The sequence below is a fragment of the Scleropages formosus genome, chromosome 18 (assembly GCF_900964775.1).
Source record: "Scleropages formosus chromosome 18, fSclFor1.1, whole genome shotgun sequence".
In the NCBI taxonomy this organism is placed as follows: Eukaryota; Metazoa; Chordata; class Actinopteri; order Osteoglossiformes; family Osteoglossidae; genus Scleropages; species Scleropages formosus.
Window position 1 is genome coordinate 95,873 of NC_041823.1, and position 22,320 is coordinate 118,192.

Sequence of the window (22,320 nt, forward strand, 5' to 3'; positions counted from 1 at the left end):
ATTCTGAGACATCGCTGAATATCCTTTCTTTCGAACACACGTCACAAAGGTTCTCCTGAACAGTTAGTTATATTTCTTCACGAAAAGTCAACATTGTGTGCCACCATCCCCATTGAACCACTATTCTCCTACTGCCAGGACGCCAAATACTAGCAGAACAAATTCTAGGGATTCCTCAAAGTTACGTCTGACCATGAAAATAGCCTCTTGTAGAACATATGAGATGAGAGGCGTGCTGTGCGTGAGAATGAAGAGGTGTCTGATGTGTGGTCTTTCACAGAAAAAAGTTTGAGCTCATCACAGCAGGTCACACGAACATGGTAGATGGAGCAGGAAACCCTTGGCAAACCCATCTCATGGAGACTTAGGCAGGTTTGTTTACCTCCATTGAAACGCATTTTGAAGGTGTGCTGTTGCCACGGGATACCAGGCAGGTAAAGGGGGTAAGCCGAGGTGCAGGATGCAGGCGGACAGAAAGACAATAACACCCCGTGTGCCTTAGCCTTCTTCTGTCTTCCGAGGAAGCAACGTGTGACAGGACCAGCTCACCAGCACATCTGTGGGAAAAGGCCTTCAGATTATCTACCCACACCTTTTTCCACCGAGATTCAGAATCATGGTTAAAATACGTATTTATAAACTCTGATTAACACTGTCATGGAAGTGTCAGAATGCAACAGCAGTGAGGAGTTCTTGGGGAAAGATGTACTCATCTAAACATCTTCTGCAGGCATCACTTTTAAAGCCATACTTACAGTAACTTTTTTACTTTTTCTTCACACCTTCTCCATGTTACACAGGTGGGAAAACTATTTACTGTATGGATCTATTATTAATGACTGATGCATTGACCTGTTAGTTTACCACACATTAGAGCTCAGATCACGAACTGGATCCAGATCACAGCTCATTTTGGTCTGAGTCATCACCACCTCTCTCACTTTCACTGTGAGCTGCTAAAATTAACTGAATTTTACAACACAAGTTATACATACTGATCACTTTCAAAGGTTTTCTTTAAAGTTTGGGCTCCTTTTGTTCTCTTTGAAACTGAAATGAAAGGGAATTGTTGATTTTTTGGTAACTGACAGAATTTATTGAAGCACAGGAATGTTTTCAGATACAAACAAAAGAGTGTGTGTGTGTGTGTGTGTGTGAGACTGTGATCTGTCCGTCCATCTGCTCACTACCAGCGGTGTCAAGTCCTATGACATAGTAATCAAACACAATGATGCACTAGAACTCCTAGCACATAACTCAAAACCACCATAAACCCAAGACGCAGTCAGAGAAGCAGGGAGACTGATGCTCACAATAGAAAACATCAGAACTACAAATCAAGGTCTACCCTCCAAGCTCAAAAGCCTCAACAAGCCCAACCTTCTCAACTGAGCCAACCGGCTGAACCTGGTGCTTATTTCTTCTCCATGAGGTTTTCTCCCAGGGCGTGTCTGTCAGTGTGTAAGGTTGGTGTGGCCCCGGCCTCCTGTGCCTCCAACTCCCTAAAAAGGCCACAGTAAACGGGGTTAGTGGTTTCCCTGTTATTCCATGGGGGGGATGATCAGTGCAATCATGTTTCACATGAATGTGACTAGCTCGTTGAGTAAGGGGTATATCAGCATTATAATTTATTTACTTACTCACAAGGGGTGCGGTGGTGCGGCGGTGCAGTGGGTTGGACTGGATCCTGCTCTCTGGTGGGTCTGGGGTTCGAGTCCTGCTTGGGGTACCTTGTGACGGACTGGCATCCTGTCCTGGGTGTGTCCCCTCCCTGTCCTGAGTTGCTGGGTCAGGCTCCAGCTCCCCATGACCCTATATGGGACAAGAGGTTCAGACAATGTGTGTGTGTGTGTGTGTGTGTGTGTGTGTGTGTGTGTGTGTGTGTGTGTGTGTGTGTGTGTGTGTGTGTGTGTGTGTGTGTGTACTTACTCACATACTTTGTCTTCCCTGGCTCTAACAGATAGGGGGAAATGTCAATGGGTTTATACTTTGTTAACATCCAGGGGACTGCAGAATTCAATGTGTCGTAGCAAACGAAAACTGACAATTGACAGAAGTTACAAAATTCCATGTTTGTGTTCCTGGTGCTGAAAAAATCAAACAAACATACAGAGAACATTGTGTAAACAGCAGCTATGTGACAGAACAAGAGGAAGACAAACGTAGTGAGGCAAAATGGGGTTTTGTGTTCAGAACCCATTTCATAGGCTCTGCTTTTGGTGACGGTATCGTGCAGAAACCACAGAATGTCTCCCAGAGAGATCTCAATAAATCAAGGGGATGTTTCATCATTATTAGAACATATTCCCTTTATCTTATGGAACATGCTGTCATCGAAAAATAATTTGTCAGAAAATCTTTTTCCCTTGAGATATTACATTTTTTCAGCAGTACAGGATAAAGATCATGTTTCTTCAAAGTGCAAAGTTCTCTATTTTCACTCCCCTTGAAGGAGGAGAACATCTGTTGGTGCAGGGAAGGCTTTCATTTAGCAGGCCTGGAAAACAGATTCATATTCTGACCACTCGATGTTCCTTGCGTTGTGGCAACACTGAAAGGACATCGAATTAAGGTGAGAATAAGTGCCGCTCAGTGCACTGACACTGGAGACCACATGTAACCTCAGCACTTGTGGGAACATGAGTTTGAGCCTCGCAGCCTAATTTTCTATTTGTAAAAATTGATTTTTTAGAAAGACTGGCACCGAGAAGCATAAACACAGAGAAGCAGAGGATCGTTCTCCATGTCGCTAAATGTGCTTCTCTCTGGTGTGGGACTCCACTTCAGAGGAAGCTCAGCTACAGAAAACAGGTGTGATTGTTTCTCTCCCCATAAGAGGGTGGCTTTCCATCCAGCGGCAGGACTCTGTGACTCTAACGGTCTCAACACGTGGGGAGGGGCCTCCATTAAGAGTGTGCCACCCCCAGCGGGAAGAGAAGTCCACATTTCTCTCATTGCTTCACCCAGAAGGCCATAATGTCATAAGTACGTTCTGTACCCAGAAGAACGGACACTGGAGGAGAAGCATGCAGGCGATTCTGCTGAAATGCACTTGGTGACCTCTGCTGGCCACGTGTTCATACAGGTTTACATGTGCCTTCAACCGTCACAATATCTCATTTGAATATCACCTTGCGGAATGTATTGGAGACCAGGGCCTTTTATGTAGCCTCTACATTTGTTCACATTGTTCTAGACTCCTGTTCTGTGAATTTGTCGTTCTTTGCCACAGTCATGAACAAAGTGAAGTTCACTTAAGGACAGAAGTGGAGGTGTAAAAACACACACACACACACACACACACACACACACACACACACACACACACACACACACATTTTCTGAACCGCTTGTCCCATATGGGGTCGCAGGGAACCGGAGCCTACACGGTAACACAGGGCGTAAGGCCAGAGGGGGAGGGGACACACCCAGGACAGGACGCCAGCTCACCGCAAGGCACCCCAAGCAGGACTCAAACCCCAGACCCACCGGAGAGCAGGACCCGGTCCAACCCACTGCGGGTGTAAAAACAGCCCAGTGAAATCCAGGTGGATTTCAGAGACGTTCACACTGCCTTTCTGTGACAGCAGTGCAGTGAAGGGATACAGAGGCAGGTGGCTGTGCTGCAAATCAAGTTCAATTTAGCGAATGTCGACAGAACCGGATGTCACCTGCAGGATGTCTGCTTGGAGATGTTTAATTCACCAGAAATATCAACGTGTCTCATCTGCGTTTATCACTAGTGGTATTTACTGAAGTGATATATTGATGACTATGATGATGGTATTGATGATGATATCTGTGAAAGCTGATTTCATGAAAAACTGCATTGAATTGTGTTGTTGGTAACAATGAGAATTGACATGGCTGTATGTGTACGCACACATTTTTGAATGGCTGTGTGGTGGTGCAGTGGGTTGGACCGCAGTCCTGCTCTCCCCTGGGTCTGGGGTTCGAGTCCCGCTTGGGGTGCATTGCAACGGACTGGCATCCTGTCCTGGGTGTGTCCCCTCCCCCTCTGGCCTTATGCCCTGTGTTGCTGGGTAGGCTCTGGTTCCCTGCAACCCTGTATGGGACAACTGGTTCAGATGGTGCGTGTGTGAACTAGCCTGATGAGATTCTCCAAACACAGTGTTAAGGGACTTGCAATTATTTACTCAATAATATAGCTGGGTAACTCTACTGGAGTAATTTAGGGTAAGTACCTTGTTTAAGGGTACTACAGCTGGGATTGAAACCTGCAATCTTTGGGTCCAAAGGCAATAGCTCTAACCACTACACTAGCAGCTGTCTTACCTTAAAATCTAAGTGCCTGAGGGGTGGAGGCTTGGTCACTTGGTCCTTAGACCCCCAGAGTTTTTATTTTTCTCAATTGTCTTCCAGTTGGGAGTTTTTTGTAAAGAATTACACAGTTACGGTAGTAATTTACTGTATAGCCAACCTTTCATTTGTATGATGTGTCTGATCCTTTGTTCAGTGCTCTGTGTGAAAAGAGCTCCATAAAAATAAACTGAACTGAAATGTTCTATTGTTTTGTGCAGTCAGTTGTTCTAACCAGACCAGAATGTGACCTGCTCCATGACCTGTTGTGTCTGTGTCATGGCTGGTTCCAGAAGGAAGTGGCGGACCCAAGTGTGGAGCGGAATAAGTGCTTCATTCAGGAAAATCTGTGAGGCTTCGTCGCAGGACAGGCAAAAGGTCTCCGAAGCACAAACGCTGTTGAAGGGGTAATCCAAAAGACAAGGTTGGTACACAAGCAAGAGGTCGAAGATCATAAGGAGGTACTAGAAATTAGGAGTGAGGGACTGGAAAAGGACTCAGGAGGCAGCTGAACAGTAACAAGGCTGAACAAGGTTCCACATCAGTTCCACTGCTGACGCTGCCTTATATGCATCAGTCTGTGCCGCGCCCCAGGTGTTCCACGTTGGCTCAGTGGCGTGGGCGTGGCAGTCTGTATCATCTTGTAAAGCTGCCTTATAGCTTTGTGCTGGACAGAGGTGACCTGATTGGTGTTGGGGGAAGCAGGAGCAGGCTGTGTAAACTGTGACTCATGTTCATTGTAATAGGGCTTCTTGATTGTCATAATGGTTTGGTTTGGTCTCATTTGTAAGACTCTGAAATCTGTTTACACCACCACTGTTTGTCTGCTCAGATTCTCATTGCCAACAAACATAATACCAGTGAAGGACAGTGAGGATCTGCTCATCTTCTCCAGCAGATCCTCGGTTACTTCTGGGGAAAAAAAAAAAATAATAATAAAAAATATAAACCCTTTCTTCTAAAATTAAGGGATTGCATCCAAATATTCGTGCCTTTAGTCAGCTTAGCTCCGCTGAGGAGCTGCTGTGCAATAATTCTTTTTTCACGCATAAAAGATGGAACTGAAGTGTAAAACTTTGAATCACGTAGGTGGTGGGTGGGTGGAAGCTATAAACACAGAGCTCTGTCAGCAGAGCTCTCCCTGGAGGCTCGCAGCAGAAGACGCAGCACATGGATGTTCCAGCTTGGGAAGATGGAACCACACATGGGTTTTGTAGAGGAAAGGCCCTGACTTGGTCCTCTAGAGATGCATTAACTCTGGATAGAAAGCAAGAATGCATTCTCTTGAGACCTTACATCTGGCTCTCTCTCAGGTATCAGTCCCTCAGTAAACTGGGAGGGGAACAGAGGCTCCATCTCCTCCCACAGAGATCGCTGGTTCTTTGCTGGCCCTAGGGCCGAGCCTCTAGCCCCGCAGCCTCCACCTCCTCTGAGCAGCACAGTTACACGGTTATTACCTCAGAATGCCATTACTACTATTGCTTCTACCCACCTGAACTGGAGAAATGGGAGCCCCTCATCATAGGCTTGTTTGGATCCCAGCCTTCTCTGTCTCCAGGGTCTCGTTGACGAGGGACACAAAGGAAGATGGACAGGTCTTTGGGCCGGACATTGGGGTCCAAGTCAGTGTCACCCAGATGTCTTTCGTGTTACCTCTAGGTTCACTTCTAGTTCTTCATCCCCTATCTCTGATGGGTCCTCTGTTGTCTGTGTCCATTGGCTCTCCAGATGGCCCATTAGAGCCCAACCTCTGTTCCTACAAGTGCTGCTCTAACTGGGTGACATAAGTGTTCAAACCTGCAACCTTTTGCATACTTCACACACTTGAGCCCCAACTACTGCCAGGAGGCGCTCATCCTCCAACCAGCTTATCTATTGCGAAAGCTGCTCCTGCCACCAATCGGTGTCCCTTTCTGGAAACAGCCCCTTCTCCACTCTTGGTGTGTGGTCACTTCCTGCTTTTGCACCGCTCTGATGTGCAGGGATGTGTCTGGTCTGGGCGGTGAGCAGGTGTGGAGTGGCAGTGCATGGAATTTGGGTGATCATTATATTAATGATGACCCCCTGGAAATGAGCTCTACGTAAGTGCAGCCATCAGTCTAGGAGATGGGGGTATGGTCCAGGTACCTCCTGACATGCCCCCATGTCAAAATCAACCTGTTAAAACTGGTGTTGAATGAAAGTACACATACACATGCACACTGGCTGAAGGCACTTGTCCCAAACAGGGTCGTGGCAAATCAGTGCTTAACCTGGCAACACAGGGTGTGAGGGGACACACCTAGGACGGGATGCCAGTCTATCACAAGGCACTCAAACAGCACTCAAACCCCAGACCCACCAGAGAGCAGGACCTGGCTAAACCCATTGTGCCACTGCACCACCATGCCACTGTGCCCCCCTGTATTGAATGAAAGTATACAAATGTTATTTTCGCTCCTAATCTGTATGTCCACACATCATCATCATCATCATCATCTTCCTCCGCTTATCCGGGGCCGGGTCGTGGGGGCAACAGTCCAAGCAGAGTCTTCCAGACTTCCCTCTCTCCGCACACCTCCTCCAGTTCCTCTGGGGAAACCCCAAGGCGTTCCCAGGCCAGCTGGGAGACATAGTCTCTCCAACATGTCCTGGGTCTGCCCCGAGGCCTCCTCCCAGTGGGACATGCCCGGAACACCTCACCAGGGAGGCGTCCAGGAGGCATCTGGAACAGATGCCCGAGCCACCTCAACTAGCTCCTCTCTACTCCGAGCTCCTCCCGGGTGACTGAGCTCCTCACCCTATCCCTAAGGGTGCGCCCAGCCACTCTGCGGAGGAAACTCATTTCTGCCGCTTGTATCCGCAATCGAATTCTTTCGGTCATGATCCAGAGTTCATGACCATAGGTGAGGGTAGGAATGCAGATCGAACGGTAAATTGAGAGCTTCGCCTTACGACTCAGCTCCTTCTTCACCACAACAGACCGGTACAATGACCGCATTACTGCGGACGCCACACCGATCCGTCTGTCAACCTGCCGCTCCATTTTTCCTCTCACTCGTGAACAAGACCCCGAGATACTTAAACTCCTCCACTTGAGGGAGCAACTCCCCCCTAACCCGGAGGGGGCAATCCACCTTTTTCCGACTGAGAACCATGGCCTCGGAAGGTGCTGATTCTCATCCCCGCCGCTTCGCACTCGGCTGCAAACCTCCCCAGTGCACGCTGTAAGTCTTGATTCAATGAAGCCAACAGGACCACATCGTCCGCAAAAAGCAGAGACGAGATCCTGCGGCTACCAAAGCAGACACCCTCCGTTCCCTGGCTGCACCTAGAAATTCTGTCCATGAAGATAATGAACAGAATCGGTGACAAAGGGCAGCCCTGGCGGAATCCAACATGCACCGGGAACAGGTCTGACTTACTGCCGGCAATGCGAACCAAGCTCCTGCTCCGGTCATACAGGGAACAAACAGCCCGTAGCAGCGAGCCCTGAACCCCATAATCCCGAGGTACCTCCCGCAGGATGCCACGAGGGACACGGTCGAATGCCTTCTCCAGGTCCACAAAACACATATGGACTGGTTGGGCAAACTCCCATGAACCCTCCAACACCCTAGTGAGGGTACAGAGCTGGTCCAGTGTTCCACGGCCAGGGTGAAAACCGCATTGCTCCTCCTGAATCTGAGGTTCGACTATCGGTCGGATTCTCCTCTCCAGTACCCTGGCATTGACTTTCCAGGGAGGCTAAGGAGTGTGATCCCCCTATAATTGGAACACAATCTCCGGTCCCCCTTCTTAAAAAGAGGGACCACCACCACGGTCTGCCAGTCCAGAGGCACCGTTCCCGAGCTCCACGCAATGCTGCAGAGGTGTGTCAGCCAAGACAGCCCCACAACATCCAGAGACTTGAGAAACTTGGGGCGGATCTCATCCACCCCCAGAGCCTTGCCACCGAGGAGTTTTTTGACTACCTCAGCAACTTCAGCCAGGGTAATGGACGAGTCCCCCTTCAAGTCCCCAGCCTCAGCTTCCTCTACGGAAGGCATGTCGGAGGGATTGAGGAGATCCTCAAAGTACTCCTTCCACCACCCGAGGACATCTTCAGTTGAGGTCAGCAGCGCACCACTTCCACTGTAAACGGTGTTGGCGGAACACCGCTTCCCCCTTCTGAGTCGCCGGACGGTTTGCCAGAATCTCTTTGAGGCCGACCGAAAGTCTTCCTCCATGGCCTCACCGAACTCTTCCCAGGCCCAAGTTTTTGCCACGGCGACTGCCAGAGCCGCGCTCTGTTTGGCCCATCGGTACCTGTCAGCTGCTTCCGGAGACCCATGAGCCAGTCAGGCCCATAGAACTCCTTCTTCAGCTTGATGGCATCCCTTACTTCCGGTGTCCACCGGATTGCCGCCACGACAGATGCCGGACACTTTATGGCCGCAGTTCCGAACCACCGCCCTGACAATGGAGGTGTGGAACATAGTCCATTTGGACTCAATATCCCCAGTCTCCCTCGGGACCTGGTTGAAGCTCTGTCGGAGGTGGGAGTTGAAGACCTCTCTGACAGGGGCCTCTGCCAAACGTTCCCAACAGACCCTCACTATGTGTTTGGGCCTGCCAGGTCTGTCCAGCTTTTTCCCCTGCTATCGAATCCAACTCACCACCAGGTGGTGATCAGTTGACAGCTCAGCCCCTCTCTTCACCCGAGTGTCCAAGACATATGGCCGAAGGTCAGAAGAAACGACTACAAAGTCGATCATCGACCTCCGACCTAGGGTGTCCTGGTGCCAAGTGCACTGATGGACACCCTTATGCATGAACATGGTGTTTGTTATGGACAAACTGTGACTAGCACAGAAATCCAATAACAACTCACCACTCGGGTTCAGATCAGGGAGGCAGTTCCTCCCAATCACGCCCCTCCAGGTGTCACTGTCGCCGCCCACGTAGGCGTTAAAGTCCCAGAGTCCCCAGTGGGAGCGCTTTCCAGCACGCCCCCCAGAGACTCCAAAAAGGCTAGGTACTCTACACTGCCACTAGGCGCATAAGCGCGAACGACAGTGAGAGACCGTTCTCTGACCCGAAGGCGCAGGGAGATGACCCTCTCATTCACCGGGGTAGACTCCAACACATGGCGGCTGAACTGGGAAGCTATTAACAAGCCCATACCGGCCCACCGTCTCTCACCCTGGGCAACGCCAGAATAGTGGAGAGTCCACCCCTGGTCGAGAAGAGTGGTTCCAGAACCCAAGCTGTGAGTGGAAGTGAGCCCGACTATATCTAGACGGTATCTTTCAACCTTCTGCACCAGCTCAGGCTCCTTCCCCGCCAGTGAGGTGACATTCCAAGTCCCAAAAACCAGAGTTGGCACCCGAGGTTTGGGTCGGCCGGGCACTCGGCCCCGACCACCACCCAAATCACAATGCGCCGGCCCCTTACGGTTTCTCCGGCAGGTGGTGAGCCCACCGAAGAGTGGCTCCACGTCGTGGCTTCGGGCTGAGCCCGGCCAGGCCCCGTGGGCATAGACCTGGCCACCAGGCGCTCGCATGCGAGCCCCCCCCTCCAGGCCTGGCTCCAGTGTGGGGCCCCAGTGGCCCCATACCGAGCGGGGTAAACAAAAGCCTTGCTTTAATTGTCATCATAAGGGGCTTTTGAACCGCACTTTGTCTCATCTGTCATCCAGGACCTGTTTGCCATGGGAGACCCTACCAGAGGTATATAGCCCCAGGCAACATACCTCCTGAAATCATTCAGGTATTCAAACCCTTCTACCATGGTAAGGTAGTGGTTCAAGGAGGAGTATGTCCACACATTATATACAAAACAAAAATGTTGCCTGGCTACCTTTAAAATCAAATCTGAAAATATAATAATATACTATATATCTGAAAATATAAATTTGATTAATTTTATAGATAAATAGATCCATATACCTAATATATCTATATCTTTTTTTAATCCATATTTTGGTCTGTTTCATTTTTGCCCATCATATGTTGGCACTTAGAGCCAGTGACATATGGGGATAGCTGGTAGCATAGTGGTTAAAACAACTGCTTTTGGCTTCAAAGGTTGCAGGTTCAAGCCTCATCTCTAGCTGTAATACCCTTGTGCAAGGTACTTACCCAGAATTGCACCAGTAAAAAAAAAAAAAAAATTAGCCAGCTGTATAAATGGGTAAATACTTGTAACCTTAACACTGTAAGCAACTTTCAATGAACTATATGTAGTGTTATCAACATGCGTTCACCCCAGTGACTTACACTACTTACAATGGGTCACTCATCCATACAAGCTACAAGTTTGGAGAAGATACAGTGACTGTTTTTAGAGGGATGTGATGAGCAAAGCTAAGCTATGTAACAGTGCAAGTGCAGTAAATAGAGTGCATTACCCTGGTATACACCATGTAGACAGTGTAAAGTTACTTTATAGCTGGGTGCCAACAGCAGAATCTTACTGTCTGTTCACATTTGGATCTGGATTACGGTGAGGGAGAAAGAAAGGCTGCTTTGTGTCTTTTTATTTGAGGGCTGATGGGCCCTTGTCAAATCCCCAGACCTGAACAGCATGTCTTTGGACTGTGGGAGGAAACCAGAGTATCCTATGAAACACGTGCAGACATGGGGAGAACATACAAACTCCATACAGACTGAGTAGGGATTGAACCCCTGTCCTCTCACTCTACCAAGACACTGTGAGACAACAGCACTACTCACTGTGCCAGCACACCATTTACAGGTCCTTTGTGTTTCCCAAAAGTAATCAGTTTCATTGTCCTTCGCATCTCTGCATGTTTTTTTCATAAAGTGTTGGTATTTGACTCATTCATCTATAAAAGTGTGTTTTGATACAACACACTGTGGAGATCTCAGTGATAAAGTGTGGTAAATGAACATTGATACCACAGAAAGAGACCAAAACAGGAAGTGAAAACCCCTGGTCTGTAACTTTGAAGTGGAAATCAGGACCACAGTACAAATCTGGGGTTTGGGGTCTTTAATACTTGACAGCCTTTGTCTGTTCATAGTCCACGTGGCGCCACTCAAATATGAAAGAGGATTACAGGTTTATCCCTTTGTTTCTACATAATCAGCACAACGGTCAGTGCACCACTGTGGTGTGGGGACACCCACCCACACACACGCACAGATATACTCATCCATTATCAATATCATCTTGTCTAATGCTGAGTCATGGTGGTCCAAAGCCTATCCTAGAAAGACAAGGCGTGAGAGAGGATCCACCAAGGACGACATGCTAGTCCATCACAGGGAAATCCCACACACTCTGCTACTCTCATTCACACAAACACTGTGGCCACATTAAAGTTTCTAATTCTCCTGACAAACGTGTTTCGGCTGTGAGAAGAAACCTGTGCAAACACAGACAGAACATGTGAGCTCCGTGCAGACTGAGCTAGATTGGAAAAAAATGCACACACACACACACACACACACACACACACACACACACACACACACACACATGCACAATCAGTATAATTCGTTTTGCCACAAATAATATTTATAGATTAAATGAAAATACAAACTTACGTGCATGTTTTCCTCAAGTTTCATAATTTGACGAGTCCATACGTTTCACGCATCACATCTAAGGGTGAGTTATAATTATGCCTTTGTGTTATTAATAAATATAAATCAAACAATTTTCAAGAGAATCACAAAAGTGAGACAGCTGAGTTTGTCAGAGCAGAACAATGAGCCAAAAATAGCTGCTTCTCTCAGCAGAACGTGTGTGTGTGTGTGTGTGTGTGTGTGTGTGTGTTCTGCTACATGTGGTTCATACTGCAGCACTTTTCCAATGGTTTAGTCCAGGTTCCTCTGGGTTTCGACCCCACTGGGGCTGCAGTAGACAAAACTGAGAGACACTAAAAGCTGCGTGATCTCGACCCCCAGCAGACAGAGACACACTGAGCCAACACACTGGGGGAGTAAAGCAGCTAAAGCAGCAGAGGAGGCGTTGTTAATTACAGCTCAAGGCAAGATGGATGAATAATTACAGGGTCTGGGGCTTCGTGTCAGAGCCACCCGGAGCACAAGTGGTGCTCCCACCGCAGCTGAAGCGCTTATCCATGTATGCTTGTATGTGTGAGTGTGAAGGGGTATGAGGTACAGAACAAAGTGTGATACTATTAATATGTGTGACCGTGTATGAGCTCTGTGTGTACATGTAATCGAGCAGCTGTCACTCTGTGTTTGTATCACACTGTGTGTATGAGTGTGACATTTCCTTCCCACTGCTCCCTGCAGTACAATCCCCAGCCTTGAGGGGAGCCAGTGAGCCACAAACCCTGCTGCCCCAGGCTGTCCCTTAACTTGTGTGTGAATAACTGGGTGGGGGGGGCTGAGGCCTGGGTAAGTCAGGCTGATATGCTGGGGGGGGTGGTTGTAGGGTGTGGGTGGAGGAGGGGGAGGGGGCGGCCCGTCTGCTCCCACTGGGCTCAGGGCACTGGGCCATCTGCACACACTGCGCACTGAGTCACAACGCCGGGGACGTCTCTGTGCCGCTGCGCTCAGATCTGCACCGTCCACTTGTGTTGGGAATACCGCAGAAAACCCTTGGAGCACACATACACAAACACAAACACACACACACACACACACACACACACACACACACACAGACCACCACACACCCTCACGTGGTCGATTCGGCCCAGCAGGTCAGTGACACTTTCTTGCTGTAACTATCTGTAACTTGGTCTCTGTGTGTTTCTGTGTGTCTCGTGCCTCCCCACACCGGTGCCACTGTGGTGTTTGTAAAACTCTCTTAATGTATCAAGTGCCAGTTAACTCTGAGTGTGTGTGTGTGTGTGTGTGTGTGTGTGTGTGTGTGTGTGTGTGTGTGTGTGTGTGTGTGTGCGCGCAGGCACAGTATTTTTCTCAGGTTCCATCACGGTTGCACACATGTGAGTTGCTATTTGCTGAGTCGTGACTTGCTGTGTGTGAAGCACCTGTGGCAGGTGCATTGTGGGCACAGAGTCACACCACAGTAACCTTGAAGACTCAACAATATGAAGTTGCGCAGCTTCGCAGCTCCAATTCGGTGAGAGCTTCTTCGAACTCGGGCTCATTTGCGGGAATAACAGTGGAAATAAAAACCAGCAGCAGCAGACAACATGTGCAGTAGCCACTCATTTAAGTGCAGAGCATCAGCGGCACTTCATTGGGACAAAAAGTGTAGAAGAGCCTCAGTTTTCTGTCCAGCACTGTTCTCTGCAGACAATGAAGAGAAGCTGCTTTGTCTTAAGTCTCGTCTTTGGTTTGTTCAGCAAGTTCAACGTTCACTGAAAACTCTATTGTCCCGTGTTTCTGGACAATTTCTTTCTCATCATTTTTGCGTTTGGGTGATGATTGTAAGCTTTCTGATTGAACTAGAAGGCTGTGTGAGTCACAGTGGATCTGGACGCTCAATAAGAGATGAGAAGTACTTAAATACAAGTGCAGTGTGTCACTCTCAGCGTTGGAAGCTGTCCTGGTGCTGGACATAGGGGGCAGTAAATGGGTCATAAGGGGTTTAGCGTTAAGCAGGCAAATCCTGCCCTGCGGATTTAGTGTCGTCGCGCTTGTTTGTCCACTGAATTGACTTAATGAAGGAGCTCAGTGGCACCAGGAGCCCTGGAAGGGTCCAGCACTGACTGACACGGAGGAGGACACAATATGGCGGGAGAAGAAGACATGAGATGGGATTTAAAATGACCTTTACTATGTTTCGTGTGTGAAATGTGTCCCTGAAGAGAGAAGAGCAAGAGCTCTCACCTGTGGGGCATCAGGGGTGAATCATGTTCTTGTAGGAAAATGGTGTAAATGACCATGTTATTATTAATTATTAGTTATTAGTATTATTAGTACTCGTGTTGGGTATCCTCTCTAGGTGTACAGTAAGTTGTGAGCCATTGAACTGATGGATCTTAATTGTTCTATAGGTGGACTATGGACACTTTACTGTAGTGTATCCAACACTGTAAGTCACCCTGGCGTCACATAAATATTAGTTAAAACAAGTAAATGTGATGTAACGTAAACTAAAGAACCACACAGAACTGCATTCTAATACATCTGATGGGGCATTTACTTTACGTGCTCAACCTGGAAGTATAAATATTATTGGCAAAATTATGGTACAGTTATTGTATTACTATGGTGTATAATGGGTGGAGTACACAGTATAGTAATACACCAGGGTGGCACAGAGTGCTGATTAAACAATGATACAGTTACAGTGTTACAGTGAGAGATACAGTGTTACAGTGATTGATATTGTTATGTTGCAGTGAGAGATACGGTGTTCAGAAATGTTTGGTCTACATGTGATATGAGCTCCATCAACAGTGTGAATGGTGCCAAACTTCTAAATACACCGGTGGTCATGTGACTCCAGAAAGGACGTGGAAAGCACCATGGCCTTGTGTGTCCAACACACAACCATTTTGGAAATGGCCTCAGACAAAGCCATGCATCTCCTCATGTGACGTCATTTATTAGCACTTCCTGATCATAGGTCAGAAGCCTATGAAACTAAATTTCACACAGATGAAGAATGATAATTGTATTAGAATTGTCAAAAAAAATCTTCATATTTGTTAGGACTTTATAAATAAGCTTGGTCATACAATTCTGAAGGAAACTAAAATTTAAAGAGTGACATTTAGAGCACTGACCCATTAGCAGATACTTACATTCAAAAAAATGTTCGGAAGTGAAGGCGATTTAGGCATAATTTTGAGAACGTTGGGATCAGCAAGGTCATCCTACCTAGGGTCATGCACTAAGAGTTTGAAAGTCAGGACACAGATTTAGGAGGCTGGAGGTTGGAGGTTTATGGAATGAAACAGCATCCAGCATCAATCATGGCCCACAGCCTGCAGGGGGGGTTCCGGTCAGGAGGAGCACATGAGTGAAGGTCCAATCTGGGCAGGAGGGAGACAGACCCTCTGAGGGCACAAATGCCTAGCATTAACATGTGAGCTACCCTTTCAGTGCTGAGCTACATCTGGGAGCTACCTTGAGCACAGGGCATCTATTTCATAGCCAGCCTTAACATGGACCTCACCTACCACAGTGACCGGTTTCTTCAGCTCTCTACTCTGGGTAACTCTCCACAATGCTCTCAGCAGACCTACCTGGAGGCTCTGTGCATGTGGTTGAGACTGTGAGCTGTGTTGTCTTTTCCGCACTTTTATTTTCTAGCCCTTGCTGTAAAACCTTCACTAATGCAGACATGCAGTTACTGGCCACTTTATTGGGTATACCTAGCCTCCAGAGCAACACGAATTCAGCAACAAGGTGCTGGAGATGCTCCACGGCATTCTTGGTCCTCCTGTTTGGACAGCTGTATTGTTTCTGCAGATTTTGTGACAGCACATTCATTCTGATAACATCACGTTCTACCGCCACCCCAAGGAATTGAGGTAAAGGCACTGTAATGTGGACTTTGTTGTAATGCCAGGAGTATGGATGCTTTTGGGCACCAAAAATCATATCATGTTGACTAATGGCTAATGGTCACTCCAATAGTAACTGAGTATCTTGACCCTATTTGCATGTTTCATATGTATTGAGTTGCAGCCTTATGATTTGCTCTTTGGAGGAGCAGACTGTTTATGCAAATGAGCAGCTGTACACAATGAAGTGGTCAATGAATGTACAGTGAATGAGTCAGTAATACCTTCAGAAATGAAGACAAACAATAAAAAATACCATAACACTAACAGTAATATGGAGGTGGAGTGAATGGTGAAGAAATGTTGACGCTCTACATAGCAACAAATCTCTCAGACATGACCACAGATGGTCCAGCAGAGCCGGATTAGGAAGGAAGAGGATAGATGTGACCAGCAGGATGCGTCTGTAATCTTCTTCCTTTGTTCCTTAAGTGTAACCCCAGTGGGGGCCAGTCTCCAGCCAATGAGAACCTCTTGGGGCTTATTGTAGCACCCAGAATGTGAAGGTCTAGCCAATCAGAGCCTTTGCAGGGTCACGCTGCAAAGCTGTGGCTGTGTTGATCAGATGGATGGGAAAAAATCGACCGGATTACCTGCTGTTTCCCTGTTGGGATGTAGCTGCACCAGATGAGGAGTCCCAGCACAGTGGTAGCTTTGTCCTGTGATACCGAACACAACCTGTTCTGTTCGACCTCGACACACCAACATGTCGTAGGAATCCTTTTCATCCAGAGACACCACTACTGCATCCACAAGCCGCATATGTGCCATCTGAAAGGTACTGCCTCAGTACCTTCATCAGTCCCCACTGGCATTTTGAGGAAAGCTCTAGTGAATGGTAGCTTTCTGCTACAGAACAGGTGGATTGGCACTTTCTGGATGACTCTCTGGAACACGAGGAGTTCTGGAGCCACATCAGCGCCTGTCATTTGTCACTCGTGTTTTCTTGCTGCTGAGTGCGAGATAAAAAAGGTCATTTCCTGTTGGTCCCCTCATGAAACAGCCGGAAGGACTTGTATATCACAGCACATCAGTGTAACTGATAAGCGCCTGGACAGAGACATTGACATGTCTGTATAAATTATAACAGTCACACTTGGCTTCAGCTCTGGGCCCAGGAGATGCCACATCTGTAGAAAAGAGTTGCTTTCCTGCAGCGGTGAAAACCGACTTGCAAATAAAACGTTACGGAGTTCATTTTCCAGGAGAAATGTGGGTCCATCCATAAGTGTGTGAACTCGAACAACACTGACATGAGAAAAGCAAAGGACTAGTAATGAGCAGTGGATTTTTGTGTGCAAGCGGCATGCAAGTTTAATTCTACATGTGCCATGTTCAGCAGCATGATTGCCTTGTGAGTTGTGCTACAAGGTTATTTCACTGTTGATGTCGAAGAGCAGTCGTAGTACAACTGATTTTTTGGTTTTGGCCCACAAGACAATCAAAGGACTGTCACTGATACATAGAGGACATGATCACTCCCTACTCCCGAACAAAAACAAATTAACAGCACGTCCTTGGGAAGCCTCAGAAGTGTGCAGGTCCGTAGGCCATATGTGCACAGTGAGATGGTTTGAAGAAGAGGGGGATCACATGAGAGCTAATGCACAGGCTTTCAACAGCAGCACAGCAATGGAGCAGTTGTTCTTTTGCAGGCCAGGAATGCTGACAGTGCAGCTGACATGAAGAAAGCTTGGATTCACAGCTAACCAGCTTTAGCCAGGTACCTGCAGTGGGATGTCACACAGTCTGTCCCCTATCTACATCTCCACATGTCTCCAAAGGAGCAGCCATCAGCTTGTTTCCCTGTTCAGTTGTACATTCTGGCTCTCACTTTTATCCTTTTTACTCACCATTTACATTTACATTTATTCATTTTGCAGACACTTTTCTCCTAAGCGATGTATGTAGTTGCAGACATGTGATTCTTAAGGAAACTTAGTTTGTTTCTTTCCACTTTATGCACCTATGTTCATCACACAAGTAGATGCATAAAACGCAGGTTTGACTAATACTGATCACCATCCTACAGTTTTTCGTTTTCTTATTATTTTCTCATTTCTCATTCTTGTTCATTCTTTTCTCTTTTCTCTCTCACCCTTGTGTGTTGCCCTGAAAGAGGGAGCTGCCACCTTCAGAGAAATAGAAGTTTGGTCATATCGTAGCGTAACAGTTTGACAATTAATTCCAGTGTTTCCCACATCTGTTCTGATGTCATCTGAGTAGGAAAGTAAGTATAAGAGTTTATAACACCATTTCACACAAACAGTAATATTATTTGTACGTAACAAGAATTATGCAACACATAACATTTTAAGTAGCAAAACCAACCTTGCTTATTCATAGTTCTATACACTGTACACTTGAGGAACAATTCAGAGGGAACCGAACTACCACTTGATTGATAGTCAGTACTGCTAAAAAGTGCCAATCAGCACTGACCAAAAGAAGCAACCAGAAGTGATACAGATACAGGGAATCAGAAGCGGGAACGACGTGGTCAGTGGGCACCGAGGTCCCTGAGGAAACAAACTCTTGACACACTGAGTGATGCTCAACGGGCTCCTTTCACGCGTCTCCTCGCTGTTCTTGACGTAGAGATGGAGAACCGGAACGGATTTTGAAGTAGAGTGACAACAACAGGTGTGACAAGCACATGAGTGCTTGAAGGCTCAATAATAATAATAATAATAATAAGAAGAAGAAGAAGAAGAAAAGAAGAAGAAGAAGAAGAAGAAGAAGAAGAAGAATGGAATTCACCAGATTGCTTCACTGGTATGTAGCAGAGCTGGAATCTCTGTGCTCCTGGTGTTTGTAGATAATGAGGAAGACAGAGACAGTGTCTGTATGCTTTTGTGTGTGTGTAGGGAGGGAATTGCAGGGGTAGAGGAGAACACAGTAGTGTCTCTTGGTTGGTTTGGTTGTGGCCCAGAACAGGTAACTATGAAAGAGTGTGACTGTAGCCAGTTGGCCTCCTCGGAGCAGGTGTATGGAGCCAGAATGCCGTCTGGAATGTTCTCAGCGAACGATTTCATGAAAACCCTACTAGTGTTAATGCTCACTTTGGTCAAGGCAGGTTGACGGTGTCTCTGTGGCATAGCAGTGTATGTTCCCTTCTCCTCCATCCCCCGTGAACACACACACACACACACACACACACACACACATACACACACAGTGCACAGCTTCAAAGAAGGGGAAGAGAGAGGAAACTGCCCAGTAGGGGGCAGATATGAGGGGCTCTCTTATCAGCTGCAAAGGCAGAGCTTTGTGTCCAACCAGAAGACTTTAGGGATGATGACTGTGTCCTCATAGAGGAGGACACTTCTGTTTCTGGTGCTTTGCTGAATGGACACTTGTTCAAACCATCTCTCAGGTCACTGCATGAGTGATAACGTTACAATAGGAGATGTGAATGAAGCGAAAGGGGAAGCGCTTTTGGCAGGAGAACGGTGCTGTCGTGTTCGATTAGATGACGCCGTCCAGACAACAGGCCTCGTTGTCTGAGAGAACAAAAGGGCAGCTGAAGTTGTGCTGCAGTAGTTCCAGGTCGCATGGAGTCGACAAATTCAGCACTGTGGACAGAGGTTCGTGGAACTAGACAGGCAAGACAGAATTAGTTCACATTTCTTAACTTATTTCTAAAAATATAAAGTAAAAGAGCATGGAAAGGTAGCATATTGGTAGGGCTTGTGTGACGGTGGGATTGGGAGACTAAACATTTGCTACAAGATTGAACTTAACCTGTGTTTACCCTCCAAGGCAAGAGATGGCGATAAACACACCCAAACGGAATGAAATGGAACGGAACAGAAGAGAATAGCATTGAATCACTGAGCTCACTGAGCTCACTGTTTACAGCTCATATCTAGTGATCCTAAGTGTCAAGGAGCGATTTACATGTTTGTGGGGTTAATGGCTCACAATCAGTACTGAATACAAGTTTGTTGAGACAACAATTTCTTTTGATACATTTTAAAGAAGTAGTGCTAATACAGCTCAACCTTTATCACAATCAGAATGAGTTTTATTGGCCAGTTTGTTGACGCACACAAGGAAGCTGCTGTGGTTCTTGGTGCCTCCAGTATTTACAGACAGACAGACAGTGACACAGAATTACAGAATAAATAAATAACATATTTAGAGAGCATACAAACATGAGAGTATAAGTAGTAGTATAAATACTAAAAATAGTAAATAAATAAGAGTTAAATTACCTAAAGTGGTTGGATAATATTGCACTGACAGGAGACCTATAGGGAAGGGTTAACTTTTCATGAGGGTGATAAATAAATAAATGTAAATATAAATAAATGTGATGTCTGAGGGGAAAAAAGTGTTCTTATATCTGGTCGTTCTGGCGGACAATGCTTTCTAGCGCCTGCCCGAGGGGACAAGGGTCAAGAGTTTGTACCGGGGGGTGTGGGGTCAGTGACGATTTCACTCACCTGGTTCGTCGTTCTGGCCTCGTACAAGACCTGAAGGGTCGGCAGTGGGGCACCGATGATCCTCTCAGCTGTCTCGACCATCTTTTGCAGCATCTTTCTGTCCCGTTTGGTCACCGAGCCAAAGCAGGCAGTTATAGCAGTGCACAGGACAGACTTGATGACGGCCGAGTAGAATTAGATCAGCAGGTTATGAAAATATTACAAGAAAAACGCTTAACTTTTTTTATTCATTATAGATTTATACACAACGTAACCTGGGAAAGAAGGAACATTTTTATCTCTTGAGAGTTAGTATAAAAGTGACTTTGGAGTTACAGACAGATTTCTGGTTCCGTCTGAATGACGCCACTTAGTAACACACTTGGGTCCAACACACATTTTCTACATAATCCTTGAGCAGTCCAGGTAGTGGTGGTGCTGCAGCCCGATCCATTCCTGTCACGTGGACTGCAGTGGAGTTCCATGCGCACCGAGACCGAGCGTGCTGCTGCATGTCTATATGGACATGTGTTCACATGCACGTTGAGGATCTGTGCGTCGGGCCTGGAGGAGAAGGTCATCCTGGAACTCGCAGCACAAAGGGCCTCTGTGTGTCTCCGGCTGGCTGAGGAGACCCCATCCTTCACCCGCGCAGCCCTCGTAGCCCCCGCAGTAATGGGGGCTTTATTAGCGGCAGTCACACAGCCGTCACTTGATCCACAGCCCAGCAGAAAACAAACAGCTCCTCTTTGTGTCTTATCTAATTATGGTGTGTCACACAGGCTTCATTTAGCTGGAACAAACGGAGTGGAAGCAGTGAGCATGTGAAGGCCGCGCCACAGCACATCCTGGCATCCAGCATGAGAGCAACAAGGCCAAGATGTCCTGTCTCCATCTTCCGATGATGTTCCTTGTTGTGTGGCGGCGGAACTGGCCTCTGAAGCTGCACAATTCTCTTCAGCGGCTCTGTCTGTACTGTGGAAGAGAAGTACCCTCCGGAGCAGATCCATAGTGTGCAACGGCTTCGTGTTCTACGCTGTCTTCTGCAGCCACTCCGTGTTTTGGAAGCTGCTCTATCCTCCAAAAGAGCTCTGTGCTCTACAGGCACTCCATGTTCTATAGCTTATCTATGCTCTCGAGGAGCTCTGTGCTCTTCCACAGCACAAGGCTGTATTCTTCGTGTTCTGTAGTTACGCAGATCTATGCTCTGAAGCAGTTCTGAAATCTGTATCTACTCTATGCTCGGAACTTCTCTGTGTCCTGCTAGAGTTTTGTGGTCTAAAGCATCACCATGGAGGCCTTTAAGACTGGATCAAAACCATCCAAAAATCATCCATGGTTACAAGGCATGACATTCGTGTGGCCCTGCATGGCAACGGAAACAGGCAAATAAGGAGGAGGCTACGGGGGGCCACGGCATTTGAATGGAGGGAACGTTTTAAACTGTGGTGTTGAAAGGTGTTCATTAAATGGGGGGCCAGTGCTAATTAGAGGGCTAATTGCACAGTGCTTAGCTCTGCTTGAGCATTTAAAAAGTGCTTTCCGGAAATACTGCTGTTGAGCAACGGTGGCTCCACTCAGCACTTGGGTTTGGATGCAATTCCTCAACACACATATAACCTGTTTCTGGTGGCCTGGTCCTGAACGCAGCCATATCTGTACCTGTATGTGGGTTCAGCACCCTTCTCGTGTCCAAGGCCACCACGGTCCAACCACAGTCTAACCACAAGGCCGAGATCTTACGGTCGTGCACAGACTACAGTTCCAACCACATAACAGTCCACAGTAGATGGTCTATAGGTCACTGTGATCCTCCGTTCCTCAGGCTTCACTTTCACAGGAGACGTCTTTAGATTTCACCTCAGCAGGTACCGTCATTCTGATGAACGTTCTTTCCGGGGCGATGTGAGGTGGCGGCCCCCTCTACAGCAGTATCATGTTTACTTTTTCTTTTTCTTCTATTTAGAGATGGAATTCTTTACTTTTCGGTAGTTTCACTGTAATTTGGTTTTTCCCTTCACTGTTTGGGTGTTGTGTCTTCTGTCTTGTGTCCTACCTCAACATGCGGGACAGCTGGTAGTGTAGTGGTTAGAGCTACTACCTTTGGGTCCAAAGGCTGCAGGTTTGAGC

General features: G+C 47.2%; 1 protein-coding gene across 14 annotated transcripts in view; it reads left to right on the forward strand.

Moving 5' to 3' along the window:
• The window catches only part of LOC108923695 (poly(rC)-binding protein 3), a 59,792-nt gene that overhangs the window by 21,568 nt on the left and 15,904 nt on the right, over positions 1-22,320 (forward strand). For 2 of the 14 annotated variants that reach the window (XM_029260033.1, XM_029260037.1), the window contains exon 1: positions 12,821-12,982. The exons of 8 other annotated variants lie outside the window; for them this stretch is intronic. The gene's annotated coding sequence lies outside the window, so the exon portion shown is untranslated. 4 more of the 14 variants (XM_029260034.1, XM_018734625.2, XM_029260038.1 and 1 more) reach the window with 4 other exon arrangements.